Genomic DNA, 12,268 nt, shown 5'->3' with positions numbered 1-12,268 from the left:
TCTTTTTTAGTTCCATATACATTTTAGAATAGTTTTTATTCCATGAAAAATGACATTGGGAGTTTGATAGAAATAGCATTGAATCTGTAAATTGCTTTGGGCAATACAGCCATTTTAACAATATTGAATCTTCCAGTCCATGAACATAGAATATTTTTCCATGTATTTGTTTCATTTCTGATTTCTTTCATCAGTGTTTTTTAGTTCTCCTTGTAGAGATCTTTTACCTCCTTGGTTAGCTCTATATCTAGATATTTTATATTTTGTGTGGCTGTTGTAAACGGGATTTTGTTCTTGATTTGACTCTCAGTTTTAATGTTATTGGTGTATAGAGCTGCTACTAATTTTCATACATTGATTTTGTATTCTGAAACTTTACTGAAGTCATTTATTAGTCTAGAAGCCTTTTGGTGGAGTATTTAGGATTTTGTAGTAGAGGATTATATCATCAGAAAACAAAGATAGTTTGACTTCTTATTTTCCTATTGGATGCCTTTTATTTCTTTCTCTTGCCTAATTTATCTGACTAGGACATCCAGTACTGTGTTGAATAGGAATCTAACTTTTGAAAGCCTAAGCAGAGACTTGAGAGAGGAAGTGGAAGCGGTCTGTTTTTTTTTTTCCTGAGGGCTACTGGGAGCTATCCCTGGTGCTGCTCTAGAGTCAACCTCTCTAACACCAATTTTGGGCTGTTTGACCTCGATAGAACATGACTACTAAGCTGAGCCAAATTAAGCATCAACTGTTGGAGCCAATAAATCTTACTAAAAATTAAACACCAGTTTTTGCAAGTGATTTTCCTATGGCATGCGCTCTGTGTCTCCACCACACTTCTTCCTTTCCTATATTTGAGCATCACCTCTTTGAGCACCACCACCACCAGCAATACTATAACAATGATATCTCAAAGGCCTCCTATCTCCAGACACTGGCTTATTATGTATACGAACATCTCTCCTGCTACAAAAGAAAAAAAAAAACCCTGTATAATTAATATCGTCATTTCGTTTTACAGAGAAGAAGCAGGCTTAAGAGTAACTAAACCAAAGTTAAAAATCTAAAAGCGTCAGGGCTCTGACTCCAAAGCTTGAATCACTCCCCTACTTCTTTAATTGTAAACTGCCTGAACCACACTACTTTCTGGAATCTCTAAAACTCCTGCCTTTTCTTAGAACATGTATATATTAGGCCGTATTGTACCATAACACCACTAAAAAAACTTACTTAAAACAATAGCTAACACATATTAAGTATTTTATACATTCCAGACACTGTAAATATTTGCATGAAATTCTCACAACAATTTCATGAAATATAATTTGATACTTTCTCTCATTTCACAGGTTGAAAACTCGAAGCATAGAATGGAATGTCAGATGCCAAGATTCAAACCTAGTCATTTGATTTCAGAGTCCACATTCTTAAATAATATGCTACACTGACCTTTATTATCTTTAAACATTATCTTTATTTGATGTGTTTCATAGAAATTACTTCTCAAGTATTCCTAATTTTATTTTTAAAAATAATAAGGTCATGCTATCACTATAATATAGCTTTTTAAATTAACTTGAGAGGTAATGTAGTATGATCAATTTCCTTAACGGCCTTTTAAACTAGAATTAATTATTAAATATTTTAATATTACAAATTAACAGGTAAAATGGTGAAAAATCTAACATCTGGTTCTTAAAATTAAGTTGAAATATAAGATTAGATTTGAATGCACATGGAAGAATAAAAAAGGCAAATAATACCATATTTGAAGATCTTTTAGTATTCTCTGGTATTTTTCCTTTCATTTCAAAATTGTTATATTCTTTTTAATGACTTCAAATGAATTAGGAAATGTCAGGCTTCTAAAAATCAAACAGAACGTCAAACCAGTAGATTTCATTCAGGGCAGTAGGAGTCTGTTCGGTTGTTTCCTCTTTCTCTCTCACTTTTAAAAATCCTCAATCACTGCCATTTCTCTTCTCAGCTTTCACAACACTTTACAGGCAGCTGAATGAAAGGGCAGAAGCTTCCTCTGAAACTCCTGTTATTTCAGCTCTAAAATCAGCTGAAAAGGATGCCCTCCCCAGAGACAGAAATGCATTCCCTCCATCATGAACCTGCAATGCCCTCAGGTTGTGGCAAGGGAGAAGTTTAGCACTTGAACCTAGATAATGCTATTTTTTTTAATCAAAGTGCACCATTCTTGTTTCATATGGCCTGTGGTACAATTTATTTAAAACAATATGGTGCATCAAAGAAGGTAAACAATAATAATAATATTAATATAGGAATAGCAATATGTACATAAATAATACAGGAAAACACATGGCCTCAGTACCTTCATGAAATGGTACTTCAATATACATATTTCTTATACAGCTTTATGCATGACTTCATTTCTATGGTTTGCACTTCACTGCTCTGTTGTGCCACTCTACCAATAAACCTATACATCATACTGAGTGAAATATATTCACAGTCCCTTAACTTGACAAAAAAAAAAAAAAAAAAAAAAAGGAGCAGTGTGGTTTAGGAGAATGAGCACTGAACTAGAAGTGTGAAGACTAGATAGAACTTGAGTCCCATCCCCAGCACTTTTGGGCTCCCAGATGTTGGGTGAGTTGTGCATCCTCTTTAAAAATCAGTCTGCAGACCAATGGAACATCTCTGTCCACCTCCTAGAGTTCTTGTGGTAACTAAATAAGGTAATGTATAAGAAAACATTCTGAGAAAATGCTACATATGAAAGGGGATTTTTTTTTCTCACTGTGAATATTTCCTGCATTTTTACTTTATAAATTTACAAATTTTACCTTTTCTTGAATTTACTTACCAGTACATTAGTTCACTGCTGGCACTTATTTGTAATCTATTGCTATGGGAAGTAATATGTTTATCTGAAAATTTTGAAGATTCCTAGAGTTTCTTTACACTTGATATATTTTAGGGGGAATAAAAAAGTATAACTTAAACTTGAATTATGTCTTTATTTTTCTTTAGTGAATTATAATTTCACATCTAAATACTGTTATTTTTGTACCAAAACAAATTAGCAAAGCAAAAATGTAAAATGATATTAATTGACATTGATTGTTTTTATTCATACCATATCCCCATATCCTATTTGACTATGGATGTCCGTCTAATTTAGAGAATCATTATCTAACCTGTTTCATTTTACCAAATTGTCTTTTTTAATAATTTAGGTTTTGAACATTTTCTCCTAAGCTTTTGAATTCATGCTTACACAATTGCACTGATATTATTTAAGTCATAGTGAGTTGTTCAAAGTCTCATCTTTGAAATGAGAGGCTTATTTTAACCGAACATATTGACTTTTAATTCTGTCAGAACTCATTTTTTCCATATATTTTTCTATGACATTCATGATATATAAAAGCATACAAATCTGTACAGAATGATAAAACTTAAATATTTTCTAAGCACACATGATCCACGTACCACGTTACAGTTGTAAATTAAGGTCTAGTATGTTGCAAAAATCAGCCTTCCATACCACAATTTTTCCTCCCTGAATGTGGCAAGAGTCAGTCAGTAAATATATGTGGTCAACCTCAGATTTGCCTCACTGGGAGTTCACATGTATTTTTAACTGCCTTCAATTGTTAATGTATTCCTCAAATGAGATGCATCACCTTGAAGAATGACTTTTTGCCCTCTGGGAATAGGCCAAACAAGTATTTCATTCGCTATGATAATCAGTTCTACCTTCAGCAACATATAAACCCCAATTTAATAGGCACTGGTGATTAGGTTTTAAGTCAGAGCGTCATCACTGTCCACTGTGAAAAATAATAAGAAAAAATACAAATTATAACGAATTTGCCTTCAGGAGGCCTTGTTAGACATAATGGGACCATAACTATTTCAGGATATAGTGAATAAATGTTTTTCCTACTCATTATAGACATTTTTGAGTCACCAATTTTCAGTGATAAGAAAGATTTCCTTTAACTCATGCTAAAGATATCTTAGGCCATTTGTTTTGTCCACTTAATGTGTAACAGTCTTGGAAAAAAAAAAAGGACTACTTACCATAAAACACTTATTTAAATATTTTAAAATGCTTAAAACCATATAGAGCCATTCAAAGCTATAGATAAATTTAATCTTATCCAAACCTTCCACTGTCAAATTTATCTAAGACTTTTCTCCAACTTAAACTTTGCATTGAAATAAAAAAAATTGTACATGACATTATGGAAAATAACAAATCAACCCTTAAATCAGCAGCTTAGGTTGTGGACAGTAAATGATACAGTGGTTCCACTTTCTTGGAACTGAGTAGCAGAAGAAAATGAAGAAAGATACTACTGACAGGGCAAGGATGATGGGAGCAGGCTAGCATTATGAATGATATGTTAAGTGATGCGCTCAGATGGAATCATGGGATTGCTGCTGCCTTTTGCAGAAGCTGATTTTCATTCTTATTGTTCACCTCATAAGACTCCAACATATGGAAGGGGGAAGGGAGAGGAGCAGCTACGTGCACATGCATTCCCTATACATATACATATTTGGAAATATTGTGAATATTTGTCCAGATATACAGAGTGCTAGGAAAAATACCTAATGCCAGAAATGTGTATCTTGTCAGCAAGGTTTATTAGTTTAAATATTCATGTATTTCCTCTGCATTCTTCCCTGTGAATTGAAGAGTCATATTCCTTTTTATTTGATAAAGTCAAAGATATATATATTTTCAACTCCAATGTAAGTAAAATAATAATTCAATACTCTATAATAATATATTGAAAATAATAATGAAAAAGCATTATAGTTTGCTTTGATGTGCTTAAATATGCATTCTACATATTTCTTTCTTCAAGCCAATATACAGTACTTGATTCATTTGGTTGGCCTGCGGTGTGTGTGCGCGCGCACGCGTGTGTGTGTGTGCGTGTGTACTTGTGTGTCCATATTAGCAGGATGAAGGTAAGAAGGGAGGGGTGAAAGATAGACCAGCACTCGGGGAAAATAATTGTTACATGATCCAGTATATTAGAAAGACATGCATAAAATTAAATATATGTGGTGTCAAAGGGTTCATTTACTAAGATTTTCTTTAATTTTTATTCCTACACAAATCTGATTAACTCAGAGCTTCCTTAAATACAAATTCTTATGTACCAATGCTTAAATTTATAGCATAATTAACACTATAACTTGTTATAAATTTCTGGGTCCCAAAAAATTACAATATTGCCAGCAATTTATTTCTATATATTGCTCAATCCAAATTAGCAGCCTGTGTGTAAATAAGGCTATTTTTTTTTTCAGAGAAAAAATATAACAAGCATCACTAATCCAAAAAACAAAAATTCAGGTGACTTTCTTATAGGCTGAGCAATTGTGGTTTATAAACTTGAATAAATAGATATGGATTACCATGCTAATTGGGGAGAAAATTTTTGAAAAGTATATAATAATCAGTTCATTTACCAAATTTTAGGTAACAAACCATCTTTTTTTTAAAAAAAATAAACATTTTAACAGTTACTTTAGGCGGGTCATGAATAATTTTTGTAATCAGCAAATATAAATGTAAATCTGAAAACTAATTTTTGCTTGAGGATGGACAACATTCTAGTTATAAAAAGTGTCCTTAGAATTTGAAAGGAAGGTAAAATGAGTGAGATTTAAGGAAGGTGAGAAAACAAGCAAAATGAGCAATCAGCAGACTACTATAATTACTAAGCCTTCGAAATTGATGATAGAGTTATACAGTTGTTAGTATTATGGTACCCTACAGATTTCATTTTCTTGGGTATAGCCCAGCAGGCATATTCAGTGACTCCCCCTCTACCATTCAGCTCACCCCCTGAGGGGAAATGCCACGTGCATTCAAATCAAACGTTTTCCTATCAAGTTCTCAACTAATGGCTTTCCTAGGAGACCCAAGCCTGTCAGTCACCTACTACCTATTTAGACATGTTAAAACAGAATTTGTTGTTTATTTGTATTTCATTGAAGTGAGTCTGTTTTCTCATATTGAATTTGTATCCAAACCCCAGGTTGTCAATACTGCTTAGCTAGGGCTTCTGTTTGTTTTTTTCTCTCTGCACGTAATCCAGAAAAAAATGGTGCTGTTCATGCCAATTTCAACCCTTCTATAAATGTATAGGGAGTGTATTAACTAATTGTTTTAAGTCACTAGTGCTAATGACAGGAGCTAAAAATCATATTTTTTCTATTGAAAACTGTTTTGTCAAATTCACAATTTAATATACTAGAGTCACAGTTCCACTTAAGTTTCTATATGGAAAAAATAAAAGAAGGAAAAAAAAAGATGTCCATTGTTGATACCAAAAACTAGGAGCATCATTTTAATTTAATTATTTTCTCTGTTATTTGAAGCATGTTTCTTCTCCTTAGAGAAAAATGTAGTAATGTAAAGATACATACTTGACGAGGTTGTGATTTTTTGGTAGAAACATTATGTGTGTGTGTGTGTGTACACACATGTGCATAGACAGATATTCCTGTGCTTACAATCTCTAAGTTAGTTTACTTGTGTTTAAGTGTAAGTGTAAGTATTAAGCATTCCATAAAAACAAGAACTGTTATGTTTGATATGCACTTCAAAAGCCTAAAATGCCAAAGAAAGCCCTTCCTTAATTATTGAAGAAGTGTCTGTAAAGGAAACATGAGCAAATAGCATTTATGCTTTCATCCCCAGTAACCTTTTATTGTCCTTTTCTTCAGATGGCCAAGTCAGTATATTTAATAAAGGCAGCAGCAACCATCAAAGAAGGCAGGGCTCTAATAAATGGTCCTGATTAAAGGCCCTGACAGGGTATGAACTTTGCATAAATTTTCTTATGGTGTCAGGCTAGGATACTGATTGAAAACTCATTAACATAATCACACATTTAGAGGAAATGCTGTAATGTATCAACAACATTTCCCTTAGTGTAATAATTTTAAGAACATTAAAATGCAAATGATAATAAGGAGCTGTGTTTAGTGATGTTCTGAAAGCCTGATTATTCAAATATTTAGTATGAAGTATGGAGCTGCGTTCAGTAATACATCTACATGAATTCAAAATTTTAATCTATATATGGACTCAAAAGTCATCTCTGGTCTTACTAACTATTTTCCCAGCTCATAGACACATAAAATTAATAAAAACATTTGGCTTCAGTATTACAAAAAAAGTTAAAAATTTTTAAAGTGTAACTACTTAAAAAAAATGAATGTAAGATGCCAGCATCATTTTTCTCCAATTAGGAAAAAACTATTGAAAAGTAGTTAGCATTTTTAATTCGATATGATTGTGCTTTGAAAATATGTTGAAGTATTTTTAGTGTCTTTTTGCTTGCTTTTATTAAAACGTATATAAAGCAGCAGAGAATGTGGCAGGTCACAGCACTGCTATCCCTTAATGCTAATTCTTAACAATAAAAGAAACACTGCCCTCCCCCCACACAAATAGCCATAATTATGTAAAGAATGACTGCTTCAGACTGATGACTTTCAATATGCTCAAGTCTAGTCTACTGGTATAAGAGGCCAGAAAGGTCAACAGTAATTCATAACTGCTATAAAATTGTGTAGCATCCCAGGGCTTCTGCAGGATGCTGACATTATCATGAGTCTTCTGCTGGTTTGTATATGTAAATTTGTGATAGGAAGTGCACTGCTTTTACCGTATCACATGCAGAGCATCAATCAAGCAGTGGAATACATCAGAGTATTTTCATTACGCCTAGTTATTTACTGCATCAGAAGAAATTACCCTGGCAAGCCAAGCGGCCTTCTCTGGGTAGTATGATACGACCAACCAGGCTTCAGCTCAGGAGTCTTGTAAACATTACAGGATTAATCTCACAATCACAATCATCAATCTTTCCTAGTCCTGCCTGGGTGCAACTGTGGAGATTGGTAACCAGGCCATGTGGATTTAAATTTAACCCTGAGCATCAAAAACTAGATTGTCAGACCTAAGCTGCATATTGCAAAACACCTGTTTTTTTTTTTTTTTTTTTTTTTTTTCCCATTTTGGTTGAGGATAATAAATAGAAATGTAAACTGAAGCATTTTAAAATTATATTTAATTTGTCACTTTCATTTCAGTACATGCTTGGGAAATTAGAATTTTTTTAAGCCACTGTTTTTCAACATCAGCTATAAGTGAGAAATGAGAGCCCACTTTCTATTCAGATAGACAAATTTCCTGTATGACAATGTGGATACCACAGGCAGCTCTGCAGAACTGTGAGATGGGGACTTCTCCTGAGGTTTGGGGACCTGATCAAGCTCCTCTGGCATTAGGCCAGAGAAGGTTAAAGCTCTGGGGAGTAATAGAGTCAGCCCCTAACCAAGAGAGCGTTCAATGTGTCTTGCTGACTCATAAAATGACACTGGCATTGATTGCTGAAACAACTGCTTGCTTATCCGCTTGCCAAAGGAAAGGAAAAAAAAACCTGTCTCCCCTTTCCTTCCCTCCCAACAGAAAGGAGAGGGGAAAGAGATGGGTGAGACAGACGGGCTAAATGAACATTCTATCATTTTAAGTTTAGCAACTGCACGGAACATAGCCTATTCTATTTAGATAATGCAAAAGATAATGTGCATTCATTTTTGAAAGTCAGGTGAAAACCATGATGATAATGATCATTTTTCCATAGTCAAGAAACAATAAATATATAATGAGCAGGTCATGTATAGACTGCCTGGCAGTTTAATTTGAACTGTGACCTTTTATTATTATTATTATTATTTATTTATTTTTTTGTCCAAAGCACTTTTTCCTGAACACAGAGCACAGAGTCAATTTTTTCTTTCTTTCTCTCTCAGTATCTTGCAGGCTCCCATCTTCGAATAAAAATTGCAGTAACCATAAAGATATGCCTTTCCCTTTCTTTCAATAAGATTTTCCAATCTAGAAGCTTATATTCATCCCATATATAAAAAGTAGATATTTATTCTATATGCTTTAATCCCCAGTTGATTTAATCAGTCCTATAGGTACTTGTTTCCTAGCATTGTATGATTACAGTAAAATATATTGTGTGTCATGTATTGAGAATTCCATAAGAGCTATTCATCCCCATTCAAGTGATCATTTTTATATGGCTTTCTTGATCATATAAAGGTTAGCTTTAAAAAATACTGAAAACAATAATAAATAAGATTTCCCAAATAAATCTCATGACAAAAGAAGAGAAATTCACCTTCAAGTGATTGCAATGACTGAAATCTTAAGGCTCTTGCTTCTCTTTTCCATTCTTTTGTGTGGTTTTGTTTTATTTTTTGGTTTTGTTGCTATTGATAATAGTATGGCTTTTTGTTGTTAACATTTTTCGTGTATGCTCTCTTCTGGACTAGCTTTAAAGTAGCTATTATTTTGATGCTATGTTTTTGCTCATAGAATTTTGGCTTCCCAAATCCTCCTTAAGGTTTTGGGTTCTGTATGTGAGCTTCCAGGTACAAGCACATCGTGAATCTTTCACTTCTCACGGAATGTGAAATAACATGCATGTTTCTGACTCTTGCAGTTATAAAACCAAAATAGACATTCTGCTCTGTGGTTATTTAAGGGCACAGTGTGTTATATGAAACTAGCTATGTTTGTAAAATTACTATACCGTATGTTCAATTGACATTGTTCAAAGCAGGAAGGCTGGAAATGCAGTTTGTGTATGTGCATCACTATGGCATCAGTTTGAACAACTTCTGGCACCACTTTTTTTGTGTGTTGTTATAATATCCTGCCCGGTGTTACGTTTTACTAAAGCTTTGAAACAACAAAAAACTACTAGATATTCGTGGTGAAGATGCTAGAGCAGAAAAATGTTGGTACAGTGATCATTGGAATGGTAGACAGAGAAGAATGCAATCCCCTGAGAGGAAGGCAGAACAGTGGCATATTCCGCACCATGAGTAGCACGCAGGAAAAACCTTGGATTTCAGAGTCAAGAAACATGGGTTTGATTCTCATCTCCACTACTATCTGGGCACATAACTTTAAACAAATCATTTTACTGTTGTCAGTTTCTAGCATTTTACTTTTCATTCATTTCCTCAACAAACATCAACTAGACTCCTAGGCGTTGTACCAGGTACAAAATACTGAACTAAGTTAAAAATACTTGGTCTTAGTCTTTAATAATGAAAGCAGCTGGTGTGTGTGCCAGGAACTGTGTGATTGCTTTATACATCTTTTCATGTTTAATCCATGCATGATCCCAACCCTGGAAAAAATTATCCTGAATTTATATGGGGTAATATCAAATCTTAAAGAGGTTCAATAAGCTAGTGGGAGAGGTAAGATCTGAATGCAGGTCCATCTGATATTAAAAACAGTGCTCATAATTTTGAAGGGCACGTCAAGGAACTTTACCATTTTACAAAATTTTAGTGAGAATCAAATGAGAAAGGTACATGACAGAATGTTATAAATCGTCATGTACCATACAAATGTCTATTGTCATTACTCTTAACATGAACATAACAGAGAATTTTCCTCACATCATTTCCAGCTTTAATTATCCCCACTTGAAGATCTTGGACCTTCCCACATAAATTACAACCACAGACAAAAAAATGTTATCTATATAAACAAAATACTGTCAGGGATTCCCTATCAGCATTTCTAAGCTAGTTATATGCATGGCCCCTTAGTGAATATTAAACAAATAGAAACCCAAGTAAGACATTTTTCTACATATGAAAATCTCTGAAAAGCACAAGTCTAGTGTTTACATTAGCCCTGGAACATCTTTAGTAATTCCTTAGGCACTTTAGGGTTATCTACCAATTAAGTGAGAATGGTGACATTAATGTAACACCTGCAGATCTTATAAATGTAAAGTGTTTTTCATTCAACCAGAATCTTTAATTTAATGTTGATGGCATTTAACACAAAATTTTCCTCTTTTGAATAATTTTTGTATTTTTAAATCACAGACAGGGCTATGTAGCCAAAACATATACGATTAATGAAACACACTAAAAACAAGGAAACCTTCCATGTCTCATCTTTGCATAGTTTACACTGTTCCTACTACTACATATTTGTGTATCTTTATAAAAAAAAGTGATTTTATGAACAAAGCAATATGGCTGGATTTTTAAAATGAATGACCTTCTTTGTTAATACAACCACAAATTTATAGTTCAATTTTAATTAAGTTTTGTCAAATTTGGGTGCCCTGTTTTTCAATTTCTCATGTTCGATGAGTAAAATTACTTACCTCAAGTTCTTTATATGAGAAACAACATGAAATGAAGGAATGTTTTATTTAGATATTAACAAGACAACTAGTTAAAATGAATTTTTTTAAAAAAGCACATGATGGTTTTGTCCTTGTTATTTTACATCTGAAGCCACAAAAAATAATTTGAATATTTGGGTTTTAATTAAACTAGTGCCTATAGATTTAACGAAGAATGGTAGGTAAGAAATTCCATTCTAAGCATATCCCTTTTCAAAGTTAGATGAAAATAATATTACTTTATTTAAAGAAAATAAATATTAGCTGCTGAAAATTGAGGAATCTTAACAGTTGCTAAAAGCATACAGAGATATTCCAGACTTTAAAAAGTTATAATTATCTTCACCTTCAAAAAAAGTATCTGCCTTTTAAAAAACATTATTAGGGTGCATTATTCTAATTAATGTTGAAACTTCTATGCCTTCCGAATACTTCCAAGGTATTGGAATCTTGTCATACAAGGTTAATAGTTATGCCTGGTATGATTTTCACGTAAGCTCTAAATGAATTTTTCATCATGTAAAAAAGTATGCCACTAAAGATAAAATGTGTTTCAACTGATATTGTAACAAATTGTGTGGAAATACTAATTAAAGTTTTAACTCTTCTTAGCCAGCGTAAATATGTGTGATTGGTCTTTATGTGTATAATATTTTGTTAATGATATGTGTTCATTAGAGTTCATTCTACAGTACAAACTGAAAATTTCTTCACTGAAAGATACCTATGAATATCTTCCTTGAATCTTGTTCACTTATAGTATCTTCTATTTTCTAGAAGCAGTTATGAGAAAATGTGCATAGATTTTTCTCTATATTAATTAAAGCACCAGATATTTGTAAATACTTATATACGTAGCACCTACTATTTGTAATAAAGAACACAAATTTTGGATTTGCTTATAGAAAATATGACATAAAATAAGAATAAAATAATGCTATCATAACTTTTTTTTCTTTTTCTTTTTATTGAGACAGTTTCCAGGCTGGAGTGCAATGGTGCGATCATGGCTCACTGAAACCTCTGCC

This window comes from Macaca thibetana, chromosome 8 (genome assembly GCF_024542745.1).
Source record: "Macaca thibetana thibetana isolate TM-01 chromosome 8, ASM2454274v1, whole genome shotgun sequence".
Taxonomy (NCBI): Eukaryota; Metazoa; Chordata; class Mammalia; order Primates; family Cercopithecidae; genus Macaca; species Macaca thibetana.
This window is presented reverse-complemented; position numbering follows the sequence as displayed.